Below are 22,186 nucleotides of genomic sequence, written 5' to 3' on the forward strand. Positions count from 1 at the left end.
ATCCACAGGTTACTGTAGGGTGTGAGAGGTATTTACATGGGTTGATGGACCTGCTAAGATTGCATTTGTGTGTGTGTGCGCGTACTGGTGTGCATGTGTGGGTCTGAACCAAGATGATTTAATTAACATTAACAACATTTAGCAACTCCTCGTTTCCACACGTAGCCTACAAGCCATTGATGCAGACCTTTGAAACATCTACATTTTAAAAAGTCTAATAAATCTATGTAATATAGCCTACACCTTCACAGTAAATCCATTATTTATTTTAGACAGGAATAACGAGACATGATATGAGGAAAATGTATTCAATTTCAGAATAACAGAATAGGGTACTCTCAGTAGTCCTTATGTTAGGTCCTGTTCTGGCTATGCCATAGGGCTGTGGGCTACACTAGTTAATTTAGCAGACAAGATTTGTTTAGAATTCCGTGGTATTATTTTATAGTTTGAAGAAAATAGAAAGAATATTTTCACCAAACAATTTGAGGTAGTAGGCACATGCGGCTATTCTGTGTTGAGAGGTTAACAAATAAACAGGTACTCCTATATACTTAATTTAGAGTTATTTATGTAACTTTAGTTGTGATACAAATGTGGAGCTATATGTTTAGATTTTTAATACATTCTAAGGCTGCATGATGCGACTCTAATTATGATTAGAGCTCAGCTTTTTTCGCAGGCTGTACACACTTCATCAGTCTCTCTGTCACAATTTGACAAGCACTTGATAATGCCTCAAATTTCCCGGCGGCATCCCTTTGTGTGGCCATAATGCACCCTAAAAAAATGCCTATGCCTTTTGCAGTCAGTGGCCATTGTGCCCGTAGGCTGAAAATAATTATAATTATAATTCCATTCTCTTTGGTTTCTGCATGTTCCGAACAACCTCTCACTCACATGGCTCTCTGTCGTATGATTGGTTCTTTCTCACAGGCTGCAAGTGAAGACACATCCGGGAGGAACCTGTGCCTGTCCTTACCCAATTTCGAGGTGCATATTGAAGATATTGGAGGAACTGTCCACATTTACTTTTCGGCAGCCAACAAGATGAGTAAGACGGACATCAAAAGCACTAGCCTATGTCAATCTACTATTACCTATAGTACAAACGTTGACCTATTCTGTGTGAGAAATACAGTGGGGTAAAAAAGTATTTAGTCAGCCACCAATTGTGCAAGTTCTCCCACTTAAAAAGATGAGAGTCCTGTAATTTTCATCATACGTACACTTCAACTATGACAGACAAAATGAGGGAAAAACATCCAGAAAATTGTAGGATTTTTTATGAATTTATTTGCAAATTATGGTGGAAAATAAGTATTTGGTCACCTACAAACAAGCAAGATTTCTGGCTCTCACAGACCTGTAACTTCTTTAATAGGCTCCTCTGTCCTCCACTCGTTACCTGTATTAATGGCACCTGTTTGAACTTGTTATGAGTATAAAAAAGACACCTGTCCACAACCTCAAACAGTCACACTCCAAACTCCACTATGGCCAAGACCAAAGAGCTGTCAAAGGACACCAGAAACAAAATTGTAGACCTGCACCAGGCTGGGAAGACTGAATCTGCAATAGGTAAGCAGCTTGGTTTGAAGAAATCAACTGTGGGAGCAATTATTAGGAAATGGAAGACATACAAGACCACCGATAATCTCCCTCGATCTGGGGCTCCACGCAAGATCTCACAACCGTGGGATCAAAATGATCACAAGAACGGTGAGCAAAAATCCCAGAACCACACGGGGGGACCTAGTGAATGACCTGCAGAGAGCTGGGACCAAAGTAACAAAGCCTACCATCAGTAACACACTACGCCGCCAGGGACTCAAATCCTGCAGTGCCAGACGTGTCCCCCTGCTTAAGCCAGTACATGTCCAGGCCCATCTAAAGTTTTCTAGAGAGCATTTGGATGATCCAGAAGAAGATTGGGAGAATGTCATATGGTCAGATAAAACCAAAATATAACTTTTTGGTAAAAACTCGACTCGTCGTGTTTGGAGGACAAAGAATGCTGAGTTGCATCCAAAGAACACCATACCTACTGTGAAGCATGGGGGTGTAAACATCATGCTTTGGGGCTGTTTTTCTGCAAAGGGACCAGGACGACTGATCCGTGTAAAGGAAAGAATGAATGGGGCCATGTATCGTGAGATTTTGAGTGAAAACCTCCTTCCATCAGCAAGGGCATTGAAGATGAAACGTGGCTGGGTCTTTCAGCATGACAATGATCCCAAACACACCTCCCGGGCAACGAAGGAGTGGCTTCGTAAGAAGCATTTTAAGCTCCTGGAGTGGCCTAGCCAGTCTCCAGATCTCAATCCCATAGAAAATCTTTGGAGGGAGTTGAAAGTCTGTGTTTGCCCAGCAACAGCCCCAAAACATCACTGTTCTAGAGGAGATCTGCATGGAGGAATGGGCCAAAATACCAGCAACAGTGTGTGAAAACCTTGTGAAGACTTACAGAACACGTTTGACATCTGTCATTGCCAACAAAGGGTATATAACAAAGTATTGAGAAGCTTTTGTTATTGACCAAATACTTATTTTACTTATAATTTGCAAATAAATTAATTAAAAATCCTACAATTCGATTTTCTGGATAGTTGAAGTGTACTGTACCTATGATGAAAATTACAGGCCTCTCTCATCTTTTTAAGTGGGAGAATTTGCACAATTGTTGGCTGACTAAATACTTTTTTGCCCCAAACATAGTCTGGGACTGTTATGGCATGCGATAGATCCCAAATTAATACAACCACTAGCATCAAAAAAGGTTGACGCAACATACCAGAATGTTTATCTTAAAATGTTAATAAACTATTGGGCAATTTCATCACATTATAAGCGCAGCAAGCGCACACGGCAGAAGGCCATAAGCGTGAATGTTCCATGAATGGGAAAACACCATTATCAAAAGTGACTGCAAATGCGACTGCGTAATGCTTTTATCATAAAGGTGCATTTTTATGTCAAATGATCTTGACACTCGTGCGCTGTGTATGTACTGTATTGCAGTTAGGCTCTACACGCAGATTAATGTGTTTAATTTTAAGATCTTATTTGGCCACTTTAGTTGTGATACTAACCGATCAACATGTAGGCCTATGGGCTAGGCTGCAATAAAAAGGTACAGTGCCTTCGGGATGTAGTCAGAAGCCTTGACTTTCCCCACATTTTGTTAGGTTACAGCCTTATTTATAAATTTGACTCAATTTTGATTTTTTTCTTCATCAATCTACACACAATACCACATAATCACAAAGCAAAAACAGGTATTTAGACACTTTTGCTAATTTATAAAACTTTTCAAATTTAAATATCACAATTCCATAAGTATTCAGACCCTTTACTCGGTATTTGTTGAAGCACCTTTGCCAGTGATTACAGCCTTGAGACTTGGGTATTTAATAAATGATTTAACCTTTATTTAGCCAGGTAGGCAAGTTGAGAACAAGTTCTTATTTACAATTGCGACCTGGCCAAGATAAAGCAAAGCAGTTCGACACATACAACAACACAGAGTCAATAACACAACAGTCAATAATACAGTAGAAAAAATAAGTCTATATACAATGTGAGAAAAATGAGGTGAGATGAGGGAAAGGCAAAAAAAGGCCATGGTGGCGAAGTAAATACAATATAGCAAGTAAAACACTAGAATGGTAGATTTGCAGTGGAAGAATGACGCTAAAATGACGCTATGACGCTACAAGCTTGGCACACCTGTATTTGGAGAGTTTCTCCCATTCTTCTCTGCAGATCCTCTGTAGTCTCTGTTAGGATGGATGGGGAGTGTCACTGCACAGGTCCCTCCAGAGATGTTCGATCGGGTTCAAGTCCGGGCTCAGGCTGGGCCACTCAACGACATTCAGAGACTTGTCCTAAAGACACTCCTGTGTTGTCTTGGCTGTATGCTTAGGGTTGTTGTCCTGATGGAAGGTGAAACTTTGGCCCCAATCTGAGGTCCTGAGTGCTCTGGAACAGGTTTTCATTAAAGATATCTCTATACTTTGCTCTGTTCATCTTTCTGTCCAGTATCCCAGTCCCTGCCGCTGAAAAACATTGTCACAGCATGATGCTTCCACCACCATGCTTCACCGTATTGATGGTGCCAGGTTTCCTCCAGACTTGATGCTTGGTATTCAGGCCAAAAAGTTAAATCTTGGTTTCATCAGACCAGAGAATCTCGTTTCTCATGGTCTGCGAGTCTTTAAGTGCCTTTTGGCATCCCCAATCGGGCTGCCATGTGCCTTTATACTGAGGAATAGCTTCCGTCTGCCCACTCTACCATAAAGGCCTGATGGGTGGAGTGCTACAGAGATGGTTGTCCTTCTGTAAGGTTCTCCCATCTCCACGGTGGAACACTAGAGCTCTGTCAGAGTGACCATCAGATTCATGGTCACCTGCCTGACCAAGGCCCTTCTCCCCCAATTTCTCAGTTTGGCCAGACGGCCAGCTCTAGGACTTGGCTTGGTGGTTCCAAACTTATTCCAATGAAGAATGATGGAGGCCACTGTGTTCTTGGGGACCTTCAATGCTGCAGAAATATGTTGGTACCCTTCCCCAGATCTGTGCCTCGACACAATCCTGTCTCAGAGCGTTATGGACAATTCCTTCAACCGCATGGCTTGGTTTTTGCTCTGACATGCACTGTCAACTGTGGGACCTTATATAGACAGGTGTGTATCTTTCCAAATAATGTCCAATCAATTGAATTTTCCACAGGTGGACTCCAATCAAGTTGTTGAAACATCTCAAGAATGATCAATGGAAACAGGATGCACCTGAGCTCAAATTTGAGTCTCATAGCAAAGGGTCGGAATACTTATGTAAATAAGGTCTTTCTGTTTTTTATATTTTGGAATTTTGCTTACATTTCTATTTTAGCTCCCCGCAGCTGGTCTAGTCGTATAGTCAGAGACATGGGGCTACTATGGCATATAGATAACTTGAGGAACAACCTGATATTGTTTCCAATCATCTTTGCTTCTTGCCTTTGAGAGTGTCCACAGTTCTTCAGTCTATCTTGTTCTTTTTCTGTCTTGCAAGGGCACAGCTGTGTGGAGATATGAAGCGAACAGATGCTGGCTTGAGCATCATTGACAATTCTATCGGCAGATAGGAGTAACGTTATCACTTGTTTGTGTGCTATGACATCACACATCCGGTACACATAGCCACAAGAAGAAAACAAGGTAGCTTATGATGCCCCAAGGGGTTTAACCAACCATGACAAAGCAGTTTTTTTGGTTTCCATATAAACCCCTTGCGTTTCTGTATTATTTGGTCTCTCAACGATCACTTATGGTTGGTCGTTGACCAGCTCCATTATTGCAATAATTAATCGATATTGCAGGTTGATTATTAGAAGAAATTGAAAGTCTCTTCTCCCTTACTTGATTAGAATTTCCACGACATCGGCCTGGCCTATAGAAAGCTGATGGATTCTCCTCTTTTTAATGGAGGCCATCACTCTGTTTTCTAACGCAATTGCATAGCTTATAGAAATGTTGCGCAACATGAGCTCATGGGCTCTCATGATGTGTTTCAGTAGATTTTCGATTACGGAGCTAGCCAACAACACAGCTAACACAATCACTGAAGCTGTAAAGACTGCAAATTAGCTGCACCATTTCGTTCTACCTTTTTTTCTTTGTATGTATCTATAAAAATGATGCCAGCTGATTTATGATTTTGACTGGCTGAGAAATGCTGCCTGCCTGTCTGTCTGTATCGTCCCTACTCCCGACCCCTGACCCTGACACATGGAGATTGAATGTGAATATTGAAACACTTTTGCAAATGTCGGAGAGACAGACAGCGAGGTTTATACAAATCACCGCAATTGAAAACTAAATGTTAGTCTAAAAGAAATGTGAGATAATGTCTAGATGCTTTAATAGTGGAGATCAATTTTATAATTTGCCTGGCTGGGCAGATGAGACAGTGGATTGTGCCATCAGATGGAACAGAGTAAATAGGCATTTATATTGGTTTATTGATAACTTGTGGAGTAGACACCGGTTGGAATGCTCTATTAACCAATCAGCATTCAGGATTATAAACACCTGTTGTGTAAGTATAGCTAAACCCTGCACATTTCCACAATGTATGTCCTTAAATTTAGATTTTAAACCTAACCCTAACTAATGAAGGTGAAGTGTGATGCGTTGGTCAACCAGACCTTCCCCGCATTTGGGTGAATGTGTCTGGGAACAAGATTAGGTGTAATGTGACTAACATGACATCACTTTAGAGCATATGCAATCCTTCAGCACAACATGTCACGCTTTATAAAGCACATGTTTATATTTGACATAGTGGGTTGTGTAACTTTTGACACTGGTGATTGTCACACAGTAATGCCACATTTATGATGCCTTTTATATAGTGTAAAGTACGGTTATGATGCTTTATGTTGTGCTTATGAAGGCTTTATGAAGCCTTTATAAGGTGAACTTAATTTAAAGTGGGACCGTCAGCTGTACTCACAAGCGCAGCCTGCCTAGCTACTGCCAGATTGAGAAATATTACTTGACAGGCTCCATTCTCTCTATCTGTACATGACGTGAGACAAATTTGACAGAATTACCAAAAGTAACAAACATTCTAGTCCAAAACCATTTTTCATTTTCTAGTATATACCCTATGAAAGTCCCATCTACTTCTTGGTTCAAGTAATGTGTTGTTTTTGAATGGGCGTCAAGCTTATATACTGAACAAAAATATAAATGCAACATGCAACGATTTCAATGATTTTACTGAGTTACAGTTCATATAAGGAAATCAGTCAATTTATATAAATTCCACAGGACTGGGCAGGGGGCACCCACTGGGGAGCCAGGCCCAGCCAATCACAATGAGTTTTTCCCCATAAATGGGCTTTATTACAGACATAAATACTCCTCAGCTTCATCTGCTGTCCGGGTGGCTGGTCTCAGAAGATCCCGCTTTTGGAGAAGCCGGATGTGGATGTGCTGGGCTGGCATAGTTACATGTTGTCTGCGATTGTGAGGCTGGTTTGACATACCAAATTCTCTAATACAACATTGGAGGCAGCTTATGGTAGAGAAATGAGACCTCTAATTCTCTAGCAACAGCTCTGGTGGACATTCCTGCAGTCAGCATGCCAATTGCACGCTCCCTCAAAACTTGAGATATCTGTTGCATTGTGTGTGTGATAAAACTGCACATTTTAGATTGGCCTTTTATTGTCCCCAGCACAAGTTGCACCTGTGTAAAAAAAAATCACCTTTATTTAACCAGGTCGGCTAGTTGAGAACAAGTTCTCATTTACAACTGCGACCTGGCCAAGATAAAGCATATCAGTGTGAACGGAGTAAACAATAAACAAGTCAATAACACAGTAGAATTGTTTTATTTTTTTTATTTAAAAAAGAGTCTATATACATTGTGTGCAAAAGGCATGAGGAGGTAGGCGAATAATTACAATTTAGCAGATTAACACTGGAGTGATAAATGATCAGATGGTCAGGTATGTGCAGGTAGAGATACTGGTTTGCAAAAGAGCAGAAAAGTAAATAAATAAAAACAGTATGGGGATGAGGTAGGTAAATTGGGTGGGCTATTTACCAATAAACTATGTCCAGCTGCAGCGATCGGTTAGCTGCTCAGATAGCAGATGTTTGAAGTTGGTGAGGGAGATAAAAGTCTCCAACTTCAACAATTTTTGCAATTCGTTCCAGTCACAGGCTGCAGAGAACTGGAAGGAAAGGCGGCCAAATGAGGTGTTGGCTTTAGGGATGATCAGTGAGATACACCTGCTGGAGCGCGTGCTATGGGTGGGTGTTGCCATCGTGACCAGTGAACTGAGATAAGGCGGAGCTTTACCTAGCATGGACTTGTAGATGACCTGGAGCCAGTGGGTCTGGCGACGAATATGTAGCGAGGGCCAGCCGACGAGAGCATACAGGTCGCAGTGGTGGGTGGTATAAGGTGCTTTAGTAACAAAGCGGATGGCACTGTGATAAACTGCATCCAGTTTGCTGAGTAAAGTAATGGAAGCCATTTTGTAGATGACATCGCCGAAGTCGAGGATCGGTAGGATAGTCAGTTTTACTAGGGTAAGTTTGGGGGCGTGAGTGAAGGAGGCTTTGTTGCGAAATAGAAAGCCGATTCTTGATTTGATTTTGGATTGGAGATGTTTGATATGAGTCTGGAAGGAGAGTGTACAGTCTAGCCAGACACCTATTCTAGGTCGGAACCATCCAGGGTGGTGATGCTAGTCGGGCGTGCAGGTTTAGGCAGCGAACGGTTGAAAAGCATGCATTTGGTTTTACTAGCGTTTAAGAGCAGTTGGAGGCCACGGAAGGAGTGTTGTATGGAATTGAAGCTTGTTTGGAGGTTAGATAGCACAGTGTCCAAGGAAGGGCCAGAAGTATACAGAATGGTGTCGTCTGCGTAGAGGTGGATCAGGGAATCGCCCGCAGCAAGAGCAACATCATTGATATATACAGAGAAAAGAGTCGGCCCGAGAATTGAACCCTGTGGCACCCCCATAGAGACTGCCAGAGGACCGGACAACATGCCCTCCGATTTCACACACTGAACTCTGTTGGCCGAGGTTGGAGTAGCCAGGAGGAAGGCATGGCCAGCCATTGAGAAATGCTTGTTGAAGTTTTCTATTATCATGGATTTATCGGTGGTGACCGTGTTACCTAGCCTCAGTGCAGTGGGCAGCTGGGAGGAGGTGCTCTTGTTCTGCATGGACTTTACAGTGTCCCAGAACTTTTTGGAGTTAGAGCTACAGGATACAAATTTCTACATTTAAAAAGCTGGCCTTTGCTTTCCTGACTGACTGCGTGTATTAGTTCCTGACTTCCCTGAACAGTTGTATATCCCGGGGACTTTTCGAAACCATTGCAGTCCGCCACAGAATGTTTTTTGGGCTGGTCGAGGGCAGTCAGGTCTGGAGTGAACCAAGAGCTATATCTGTTCTTAGTTCTGCATTTTTTTAACGGAGCATGCTTATCTAAGATGGTGAGGAAGTTACTTTTAAAGAATGACCAGGCATCCTCAACTGACGGGATGAGGTCAATATGGGGCGGCAGCGTAGCCTAGTGGTTAGAGCGTCGGACTAGTAACCAGAAGGTTGCGAGTTCAAACCCCTGAGCTGACAAGGTACAAATCTGTCGTTCTGCCCCTGAACAGGCAGTTCCCAGGCCGTCATTGAAAATAAGAATATGTTCTTAACTGACTTGCCTGGTTAAATAAAGGTTAAAAAATATATATATATATATATATCCTTCCAGGATATGTGGGCCAGGTCGATTAGAAAGGCCTGCTCGCAGGAATGTTTTAAGGAGCGTTTGACAGTGATTAGGGGTGGTTGTTTGACTGAGGATACAGGCAGTGATCGCTGAGATCCTGATTGAAGACAGTGGAGGTTTATTTGAAGGGCCAGTCGGTCAGTATAACGTCTATGAGGGTGCCTTTGTTTACAGATTTAAGGTTGTACCTGGTGGGTTCCTTGATGATTTGTGTGAGATTGAGGATATCTAGCTTAGATTGTAGGATGGCCAGGGTGTTAAGCATATCCCAGTTTAGGTCACCTAACAGAACAAATTCTGAAGCTAGATGGGGGGCGATCAATTCACAAATGGTGACCAGGGCACGGCTGGGAGTAATGATCCTGATGTTTAATCAGTTTCTTCATATGCCACACTTGTCAGGTGGATGGATTGCCTTGGCAAAGGAGAAATGCTCACTAACAGGCATGTAAACAAATGTGTGCACAAAATTAGAGAAATTAGCTTTTTGTGGGTATAAAACATTTCTGGTATATTTTATATCTCCTCATGAAACATAGGACCAACACTTTATATGTTGCGTTTAGATTTTTGGTCAGTAAATCCTAACATTTCTTCATGAAAATAATTGACGATATACAACGTGTAAAGTTCTATTCGTATTTGGGATTAATTTACCTTTACCCAATGCCTTTTATGAAGGTTTTCAAGTACAAAACAAATGCAATTGAAAACCTTCTTGAAAAGGCATCAGGTAGAAGGAAATGGATCCACAAATATGACTAGAATTTTACATATATCTGAAATGAACATGTTTTCCTGAATTTGATTATACTGTATAAACTTGAAGCCCATTCAAAAACAGTAACCAGGAAGTAGGCAGGACATTCATTGTATATTAGTAATTTCCGGTGTGTGACTTTGGGAACAACAGGTAAAATAAGGGATATGGGAGAGTGCTTGACGACGAAATGTCCAACCTTAATCCTGCAGTGCAATAGATTACTGTTCTTTCTCTGGCTTAGAAGTGCAGCATTCAGTTGTTCGATCAATGAACAATGGATTGATAGATTGACGATTGCAGCTATAAGTAAGAGATCCATTTCTACTTTACAGGATGTGTCACATTTTTCATTTTATATTATTGAATGGAAAGATAGCATATAATACTTTCACCTTTTCAAGAAATTAAAATAAGCTTGTTTTACAGTGTCATTGATTATACTACTGGCCCTCATTTCCACTGCTTAAGTGCGGCAGATCAGCTGCAATTCAACTCTAGACTTGTCTTGAATATGTGCTCTTTTGTTCACTTTTAGTTCCAAGTGTCCTAAGTCTGAAGTTTGCTACTTTCAGTTTTATTTTCAACTTTTGTCATTTTAAGGTTCTCCTGCAGTCATGGACCAGATGCTCGAACAGATGTCTCTCATTTGCGCATGTCCCTCTTGAGTCGGTGGCTTGAACCACTCTGTTGCTTGCTGTGACTATTACACAGAAAGGAATGTCGGGCCCCTATGATGGAGCCTAATTGCAGGAGCTAGTGAGATGGGCAAGGCCAGGGCTAGGGTCTAGGGCAGGGGACAGCAATGTGTGGCTCTGGAGAAGCATGTAGCTCTTTAACTGATTGTTTGGGTTCTAACCCCTAGGCTAGTGGCTAGGAAACTGCAGCTAACAATGCACACCATACTTCACCGTCACGCACTTTCTTTTCAGGAACTCTGCAGCGAAAGCTGCATTTTACCTTTCCAGCACTTTGTTAAGTGTTTTAGTGGCCTGATAATGGATTGATTACATTGACAAATGAAGTCTAAATAGTACAGATGATTGAACATGAAATAGATGAATCCATTCTAGGCCCAGCAATGTGGAGAGAGCCATGTCTGGTCTGGTCTGATCTGCTAGTGGCTGGTCTGCTAGTGGCTGCCCATTTCACCTCCTCTGTGCCCATTTCACAGTTCCCAAAACCAGTGGAGCCATCACCACCACAGACGTCAGCCATCTGTTTTGGATCTTCTCTGTGCCATACAAAATGGCAGCCTGCTATCAGCAGAAAAGGTTCAATCTGGTACTTTCCCCCCAAAAGATAGCAATGAAAGAACATGAAGCTTACATTACATTCAGTGGGGGGAAGATTAGTGTCACAATATTGACGCCTAGAGACAAGCCTCAGAGACATGATGACCAGGTGAATACATTGCATTCAATGAGATTGACGCATAGATACTGTATAGGTCAAGTTGTTGACACAAATCAATTGCCTTCATGATGTCAAATCTCTCTCTCTATTCTCTAATCCAGGAATCAACCATTTCATTCAGTCACGGGCCAATTTTTTCTAGTAGCTATTGACCACAAAAAGCCCAAAGAGATATAATATTTGACTAAAACATAATAATATCAAACCTTGCTTACATTTGTATACGATCAGATGTCTCCCTGTTTTGCATGGGAATATCTGGGAACAGATTTCCAACATTTGAATCATTTAGAGCTGATAATGTTGCTACCTGTATACTAGTAGCATTACAAGCCTACACTGCCTGCAAAAAAATGTACCAGATAGTTTAGCCAAAGCATCATAACCTCTCTTTTCTAGCTAGCAACCATATTCAGCTTGTCAACATGTGACTGTGACCTGCTCCAAAATCATGTCTACACATTGATGGGATTGAGACATGGGAGCCAGCCAGCCACATCTCTAACTTGCCAAGTTAGCTAACATTAGCTTTAAAAAAATATGCTGATGGTCCTGTTGGTCAATGTCATGGCATTTCATACCAAAAGTTGTCTGCCAAAGTTTAAGCGCCAAAAATTATCCGCCCAATTTAGTCAATATAATTGCACTGCTTACCAAAAGTTGAGCGCCCAAAATTGCCTGCCAAATTAGTCAATTTACCATCTAGAAAATAACACAATATTAAAGATACTAGTTACAGTGCCTTACAAAAGTGTTCATCCTCCTTGGCATTTTTCCTATTTTGTAGATGCTGAAAAGGCGTTTGATTCAGTGGGATGGGATTATCTATTCCAAGTTATGGAAAGATTTGGTTTCAACAGAGAAGTGATACAGTGCATCAAAACACTGCATTCGTGTCCGACTGCTAGAATAAAGATAATTGGACATTTGTCATGAATGATGAAATTAGAGCGAGGGGTAAAGACAAGGCTGTAATCTTTCACCCACGATCTTCTCCTTGTACATCGAGCCATTAGCACAGGCAATAAAACAGGACCCATCTTTATAGGGAATATCAATAAGAGACAGTGAACATGAGATATGCATGTATGCTGGTGACATTCTGTTATTCCTTAAAGACCCAGGCTCAAGTGTACCTAGATTGATGGATGTTTTACAACATTTGGAACATATTCAGGGTATGTGCTTAACGTACACAAGACCCAAACCCTAGTATATAATTATACCCCACAGGAAAAGCTGAAGAGCAGGTATAACTTCCAGTGGACCTCTTCATCCATTAAATAACTTGGAGTAAATTTGCCAAAAGATAAACCCTAACTTTATGACATGAATTACGATCACATCAACAAGACAACACCTGGACAGGTGGAATCTTAGTAGTAGAATTGAAACAATCAAAATGAACATCGTGCCAAGGTTACTGTATTTGTTCCAATCACTGCTTATAGAAATCCCGCCAAAACAGTTTAGAGAATGGGGTAAACGGATATCAAGGTTTATCTGGAACAGTAAGAGACCAACAATTAGATAAACAACATTACAACTACCAAACCCCCTATTTTGTGTCAACCCAACTGAGACCTCCGGTGTTGGTGCAATTCAGAATCCAAATCCAAATGGAAAGACATCAAGACTACTTTGACAGAGATACACATACAGTCAGTTTTGGGAAATAAGGACATGGTAATAGAAATATACAATAGACAACATCAGTGGATTAATTTCTCTCTTAAGACGTGGTTTAGGGGTTGTTAAGCAAAATAATTTAGACAGAGGTCAAACTGCTGTGTTGGCCCGCATACGACCCCAGCTTCATCCCTGAAATTCAGGATAGCAGATTTCAACAGTGGATGCAGAAAGGCATCACATCATTTAGTACAATCAAAAGGAATGGGGACCTAGAGAAGATCCAGGATCTAAGTAAAAAACATGGCTTGGATAAACAAGATTTTTACACATACCTACAAGTTCGACACTATTTCTTAACGTGTTGCTCCTATTTATAGCCTCAAGCTCATTACCATAACGCAACGTTAACTATTCATGAAAATCGCAAATGAAATTAAATAAATATATTTGCTCTCAAGCTTAGCCTTTTGTTAACAACACTGTCATCTCAGATTTTCAAAATGTGCTTTTGAACCATAGCTAAACAAGCATTTGTGTAAGAGTATTGATATCCTAGCATAGCATTAAGCCTAGCATTCAGCATGCAACATTTTCACAAAAACAAGAAAAGCATTCAAATAAAATAATTTACCTTTGAAGAACTTCAGATGTTTTCAATGAGGAGACTCTCAGTTAGATAGCAAATGTTCCGTTTTTCCAAAAATATTATTTGTGTAGGAGAAATCGCTCCGTTTTGTTCATCACGTTTGGCTGAGAAACCCCCCCCGAAAATTCAGTCATTAAAACGCAAACTTTTTTCCAAATTAACTCCATAATATCGACAGAAACATGGCAAACGTTGTTTAGAATCAATCCTCAAGGTGTTTTTCACATATCTATTCTATGATAAGTCACTCCTGGCAGTTTAGTTTCTCCTCTCGTCAAAATGGAAACATGCACGCGCCTGGAGATGACGCAATAATTTCGACAGAGGACACCGGGCGGACACCTGGTAAATGTAGTCTCTTATGGACAATCTTCCAGTGATATGCCTACAAATATGTCACAATGCTGCAGACACCTTCGGGAAACGACAAAGTGCAGGCTCATTCCTGGCGCATTCACAGCCATATAAGGAGACATTGGAACACAGGGCATTCAAAATCTGGACCCTTTCTGTATGAAATTTCATCTTGGTTTCGCCTGTAGCATTAGTTCTGGGGCACTCACAGATAATATCTTTGCAGTTTTGTAAACGTCAGAGTTTTTTCTTTCCAAAGCTGTCAATTACATGCATAGTCGAGCATCTTTTCGTGACAAAATATCTTGTTTAAAACGGGAACTTTTTTTATCCAAAAATTAAAAGACCGCCCCCTATCTCGAAGAAGTTAACCTGTCTAGGACTGGGGTTCCGCCAGGAACAGGGCGCCAAATACAAATCAACAGAATTCTCATAAATTAAATTTCTCAAACATACAAGTATTTTACACCATTTTAAAGATAAAATTCTCGTTAATCCAGCCACAGTGTCTGATTTCAAAAATGCTTACAGCGAAAGCTCCATAAACATTTATGTTAGGTCACCACGAAGCCATAGAAAACCCCAGTCACAAAAAGCACAAGAGCCACATGAATTCACATGAATTCACAGAAATACTCATTATAAATGTTGATGAAAATGCAAGCGTTATGCATGTAATTTTAGATACACTTCTCCTTAATGCAACCGCTGTGTCAGATTTCAAAACACCTTTACGGAAAAAGCATATTCTGAGTACGGCGCTCAGAGCCCAAACCAGCCAAAAGAAATATCCGCCATGTTTCGCAGTCAACATTAGTCAAAAATAGCATTATAAATATTCACTTACCTTTAATGATCTTCATCCGAATGCACTCCCAGGAATCGCAGTTCCACAATAAATGTTTGTTTTGTTCGATAATGTCCATATTTTATGTCCAAATAGCTTCTTTTGTTAGCGCGTTTGGTAAACAAATCCAAACGCACGTTCTGGTCCAGTCGGACGAAAAGTTCAAAAAGTTATACTCCAGGTCGAAGAAGCTTGTCAAAGTAAGTATAGAATCAATCTTTTGGATGTTTTTATCATAAATGTTCCAACTGGAGAATTCCATTGTCTGTAGAAAAACAATGGAACGAGGGCTACCTCTCATGTGAAATGTGCATGACTGAGAACGAGGCTGCTGCCAGACCCCTTAGTCAAACAGCTCTCATCCGGCCCCCCTTCACTGTAGAAGCCTGAAACAACGTTCTAAAGACGGTTGACATCTAGTGGAAGCCTTATGCCACTTATGCAACTTATAACCCATATGCCACTGTGAATTCTATAGGGGCTGAGTACAGAAACTACTAACCTCAGATTTCCCACTTCCTTTTTGGATTTTCTTCTCAGGTTTTTTGCCTGCCATATGAGTTCTGTTATATTCACAGACATCATTCAAACAGTTTTAGAAACTTCAGTGTTTTCTATCCAATACTAATAATAATATGCATATATTAGCATCTGGGACTGATTAGGAGGCAGTTTACTCTGGGCACGCTATTCATCCAAAATTGAAAATGCTGCCCTCTATTCCAAAGAAGTTTTAAGGGAGATAAAAGTGATTGACCCGCGAGCACCTCAAAAATGTATCCAAGTATTCACTAACACATACAACTTAGGGAGTAACAAAAAAACAATTTAAAATCTTTACTTGGGTATTCAATCTTCAAAGAAACAAACTACAAACTATATTGAACAGAAATGGGAGGAGGAACGTAACATTGAAATAACTGATGAAACATATTTGAGACACAACAAAGCTCCACCAACTCAAGGTCACGGAGAGAATTCTGTTGGAAGAATGTTATACGTTTCTTCATAACACCTAAACTGAAATCAAAACAGACTGGCTCCCTACACCCTTGGTGGAGATAATGCGGGCTATCGAGGGTGGATCACTCTCATATATTTTGGCAATTAATGTAGGAGCATATAACATATTAGATCTGGTAAAATATATATTTTTTATACCATCATCTTTGAAATGAAAGAGGAAGGCCACAATGTATTATTCCAGTTTAGGCGCAATTTAGATTTTGGCCACTAGATGGCAGCAGTGTATGTGCAAAGTTTTAGACTAATCCAATGAACCATTGCATTTATGTTAAAAATATTGTATCAAGTCTGCCCAAATGTGCCTAATTGGTTTATTGATACATTTTCAAGTTCATAACTGTGCACTCTCCTCAAACAATCGCATGCTATTATTTCACTGTAATAGCTACTGTGAATTGGACAATACAGTTAGATTAATGAGAATTTAAGCTTTCTGACCATATCAGATATTACTATATCCTGGGAAATGTTCTTGTTACTTACAACCTCATGCTAATCACATTAGCCCACGTTAGCCCAACCCTCACTGATCCCGTTAAGCAAATGTTTACTCCTGAACTTATTTAGGCTTGCCATAGCAAAGGGGTTGAGTACTTATTGACATTTGAGCTTTTTATTTTTTTATTAATTTGTAAAAATGTCTAAATAAAAAACTCCACTTTGACATTAAGGGGTATTGTGTGTAGGCCAAAAACAAAACAATCTAAATGTAATCAATGTTCAATTCAGGCTGTAACAACCAAATTGTCACGCCTTGGTCATTGTATTTTGTGTTTTCGTTATATATTTGGTCAGGCCAGGGTGTGACATGGGTTTATGTTGTTGTATTTCGTATTGGGGTTTTTGTATTATTGGGATTACGGCTGAGTAGGGGTGTTGTATAGGCTTGGCTGCCTGAGGCGATTCTCAATCAGAGTCAGGTGATTCTCGTTGTCTCTGATTGGGAACCGTATTTAGGTAGCCTGGTTTTCGCTTTGGATTTTGTAGGTGATTGTTCCTGTCTCTGTGTAGTTTCACCAGATAGGCTGTAATAGGTTTCACGTTCCGTTTGTTATTTTGTATCGTTATTTCATGTGTCGCTTTTTTCCAATAAAGTCATGAGTAACTACCACGCTGCATTTCGGTATGACTCTCTTTCGACAAACGAAGAACGCCGTTACACAAATGTTGAAAAAGTCAAGGGGTGTTTCTGAAGGTACTGTATCCTAAGATTAATGCATTAACTGTAATTCAGTGTCTGCTAAATGATGTACATGTAAAAAGTACTGAACTCTACTGTACTGTTCGGTTACTGTCCTGTACTCTACTGATTGGTTCAGATTTGGTCCGGTCCTGTCTGTGCGTAGAATAATACCCACGTATGCAAAGGAGGGTATTGCATATTGCTACCTTTGACTACCTACACTGAAAAAAAATGCATTATCATGATGAAACATGAGGTGATGGAGGAGGACAAATGACATGACAATGGGCCACAGGATTTTGTTACGGTGTCTCTGTGAATTTAAATAGCCATCGATAAAATGCCATTTTTTGGTTGTCCGTGTTCTCAGATGATCCCGCAGGTGAAGAACCGGATATGGAGGTCCTGGGCTTTTGTGGTTACACGTGCTCTGCGGTTGTGAGGCCTGTTGGACGTACATGCCAATTGCACCATCCGTTCAAAACTTGAAACATCTGTGGCATTTTGTTGCGTGACAAAACTGCACATTTTAGAATGGCCTTTTATTGTCCCCAGCATAAGGTGCACCTGTGTAGTGACCATGCTGTTTTATCTTTATATGCAGCACCTGTTTGGTGGATGGATTATCTTGGCAAATGATAAATGCTTACTAACAGGATGTATACTAATTTGTGCACAACATACATTTTAGAGGAATAAGCTTTTTATTTACATTTACATTTAAGTCATTTAGCAGACGCTCTTATCCAGAGCGACTTACAAATTTATTTCAGCTCATGAAACATGGGACCAACACTTCACATGTTGTGTATATTTAGAATAAATCAACATGAAGAGGATGACATTCATATCCACAATTATGCATTTATGTGGAGTACAGATCAGGGACCCATGATGACATTTTGTTACTGTTATTCTGTTCCCAGGTTGTTACGCTCATTTGAATGAGGAGACCAAGGTGCAGCGTGGTAGGCGAACGTCTTACTTTTATTAAAATGAACACCGAAAAAAAAGAAAGTACAAAACCAACGTAAAGTTCTGCAGGCTACACAGCAACTATACAAAATCAAGATCCCATAAACTAAGGTGGAAAAAAGGCTGCCTAAGTATGATCCCCAATCAGAGACAACAATAGACAGCTGCCTCTGATTGGGAACCATACCAGGCCAAACAAAGAAATAGGAAAACTAGATTGCCCACACTAGTCACACCCTGACCAAACCAAAATAGAGAATTAAAAGGATCTCTAAGGTCAGGGCATGTCTCAGGTGTAAATCATTTTCACTTACTGTAGTTCAATAACCAAAAAAGGTTAGGGTTATGATGTCATAGATAAATGTCAAGGTGTCATGTTATAGCTGACACCCTATTCTTCCTGCATCTTAGAATTTTTCATTAGGAGAAGAAATAGTATTTAACAGGGTTTTTGGGAAAAGTGGTCACATAAAAAACAAGGACATTTTACTGAAATTCTGTTAGCAAACTTTGCATTTGCACAGTTCTTCCAGTAAATCTGTTTTTGTCAAATGTTCAGTGTAAACTGTTATACAGTGGCTTGCGAAAGTATTCACTCCCCTTGGCATTTTTCCTATTTTGTTGACCTGGAATTAAAGTATATTTTTGTGGGGTTAGTATCATTTGATTTACACAACTTGCCTACGACTTTGAAGAAGCAAAATATATGTTATTGTGAAACAAACAAGAAATAAGAAAAAAAAACACAAAATCTGAGCGGACATAACTATTCAACCCCCCAAATTCAATACTCTGAAGAGCCACCTACTGCAGCAATTCCAGCTGCAAGTCTCTTGGGGTATGTCTCTATAAGCTTGGCACATCTAGCCACTGTGATTTATGCCCATTCTTCAAAGCAAAACTGCTCCAGCTCCTTCAAGTTGGATGGGTTCCGCTGGTGTACAGCAATCTTTAAGTAATACCACAGATTCTCAATTGGATTGAGTTCTGGGCTTTGACTAGGCCATTCCAAGACATTTAAATGTTTCCCCATAAACCACTCGAGTGTTGCTTTGGCAGTATGCTTAGGGTTATTGCCCTGCTGGAAGGTGAACCTCCATCCCAGTCTCAAATCTCTGGAAGACTGAAACAGGTTTCCCTAAAGAACCTGGATGGTCAGCTCCCAGCATTTTCATGCAGTGTAGTAACGACAAGATTTGGCACAATGTTCATTGTTGTTTTACTAGCTAACGTTAGCTGGCTGGCTCCCTAGCTGACAGTTGTATCCTACAACTGTTTGCTTCGCTAGTTAGAGCCTGATGTTAGCTAGCTAACATTGAACCTGGATGGTTAGCTCCCAGGGTATTCATACAGTGTAGTAATGACATGATTTACATTACATTTACATTTACATTTAAGCCATTTAGCAGACGCTCTTATCCAGAGCGACTTACAAATTGGTGCATTCACCTTATGACATCCAGTGGAACAGCCACTTTACAATAGTGCATCTAAATCTTTTAAGGGGGGGGGGGTGAGAAGGATTACTTTATCCTATCCTAGGTATTCCTTAAAGAGGTGGGGTTTCAGGTGTCTCCGGAAGGTGGTGATTGACTCCGCTGTCCTGGCGTCGTGAGGGAGTTTGTTCCACCATTGGGGGGCCAGAGCAGCGAACAGTTTTGACTGGGCTGAGCGGGAACTGTACTTCCTCAGTGGTAGGGAGGCGAGCAGGCCAGAGGTGGATGAACGCAGTGCCCTTGTTTGGGTGTAGGGCCTGATCAGAGCCTGGAGGTACTGAGGTGCCGTTCCCCTCACCGTAGGCAAGCACCATGGTCTTGTAGCGGATGCGAGCTTCAACTGGAAGCCAGTGGAGAGAGCGGAGGAGCGGGGTGACGTGAGAGACGGGCTGCGGCGTTCTGGATGAGTTGTAGGGGTTTAATGGCACAGGCAGGGAGCCCAGCCAACAGCGAGTTGCAGTAATCCAGACGGGAGATGACAAGTGCCTGGATTAGGACCTGCGCCGCTTCCTGTGTGAGGCAGGGTCGTACTCTGCGGATGTTGTAGAGCATGAACCTACAGGAACGGGCCACCGCCTTGATGTTAGTTGAGAACGACAGGGTGTTGTCCAGGATCACGCCAAGGTTCTTAGCGCTCTGGGAGGAGGACACAATGGAGTTGTCAACCGTGATGGCGAGATCATGGAACGGGCAGTCCTTCCCCGGGAGGAAGAGCAGCTCCGTCTTGCCGAGGTTCAGCTTGAGGTGGTGATCCGTCATCCACACTGATATGTCTGCCAGACATGCAGAGATGCGATTCGTCACCTGGTCATCAAAAGGGGGAAAGGAGAAGATTAATTGTGTGTCGTCTGCATAGCAATGATAGGAGAGACCATGTGAGGTTATGACAGAGCCAAGTGACTTGGTGTATAGCGAGAATAAGAGAGGGCCTAGAACAGAGCCCTGGGGGACACCAGTGGTGAGAGCGCGTGGTGAGGAGACAGATTCTCGCCACGCCACCTGGTAGGAGCGACCTGTCAGGTAGGACGCAATCCAAGCGTGGGCCGCGCCGGAGATGCCCAACTCGGAGAGGGTGGAGAGGAGGATCTGATGGTACTATGATTTGCCACTATGTTCATTGTCATTCTTGAATGGTGGTGGTAAAATGCAGTCCCTTGACGTTGACACCATATAAAAACACTGTAAAATATGAAGACCATGACAAATAATACATTTTCTGTTTCATCTAACTGTTATTTAATTTAAAAAAACATACACTGTGTGTACAAAACATTAAGAACACCTGCTCTTTCCATAATAGACCCCAGATCCCATATTGATGCCACTTGTTAGATCCATTTCAATCAGTTTAGATAAAGGGGAGGAGTTGAGACATGGGTTGTGTATGTGTGCCATTCAGAGGCTGAATAGGTAAGACAAATATGTATGTGTCTTTGAACATGGTATGGTTGTAGCTAGGTGCCAGGAGCACCGGTTTGGTGTTAACCAACAACACTCCACCAACAGGTCTTCACCCTGACTCTTTGCTGTCACTATATACAGTAGGCTACAGCCAGCTATAGAGTGAAAGAGCATGGCTGCTCAGAGGACAGACAGACGTGTATCTTGAGAGAATAATCTAGTAGTATGGTTCAGTGGTGGTCTCAGGCTAGCACCTAACGCAGTGAAAACTCGGACAGTGTTCTGACCAACAAGTTCTGAGCTTACAGCTTGTTGGCTAGTTTATTCTAGGCTAAGTTTCTCCGCTAACCCTATATAGATCTAGCAACTGTGACAATCTCAAAAGGACGGAGTCGGGACATGATTAGGGAGAGGTGACCTGTATTCTCTGTGAGGAACCTACATGGTGTGTGTGTGTGTGTGATCGGCGTTATTTTCAAAAGATGACTGATGTCCACACTGAGATTCAGCTGGTCCATCAGTGCTATTTGTCCATCACCCTGAGCCTTACCGCACCTCGACACGATAAACAGACGGGGGTGATGGACAGCACCTGTCAGCGTTTGGACTCGATGAGAGTGCAGACTGCTCTGATTATTTATGGAAGGTCACTTAAAAAAAGATCCATCGGTGAATTATTGAATGAGAGTCGAACAAGGGGCTTGTTTTGTTTTGCTGCATCATTGGCCGCATATGTCCATGGCAGACAAAAGAAACACACATAGATATCAACAGCATTGTTGACGAACCCGCCTCTTGTCTGTCTGGATCATGTTTAAGCTATTGCTAACCCCATTTGTGTAAGTACAAAATGGTAAGGGACTATAATAATAGAAACAGAATCAGAATCGGTGTCTAATGTAATGGTGTGGTCAATCATGCCTCAGTATATTTTTTCTTCTCATTTGCACCCCAGCATCTCTACTTGCACATTCATCTTCTGCACATCTACTGTATCACTCCAGTGATTAATTGCTCAATTGTCATTATTTCACCACTATGGCCTATTTATTGCCTATATACAGTGTGTGCAAATGAGGTAAGATAACTCTCTTATCTTACCTCATTTGCACACACTGTATATAGGCTTTTTTCACCAATTGTGTTATTGACTG

Source organism: Oncorhynchus keta, chromosome 36, assembly GCF_023373465.1.
Source record: "Oncorhynchus keta strain PuntledgeMale-10-30-2019 chromosome 36, Oket_V2, whole genome shotgun sequence".
NCBI lineage: Eukaryota > Metazoa > Chordata > Actinopteri > Salmoniformes > Salmonidae > Oncorhynchus > Oncorhynchus keta.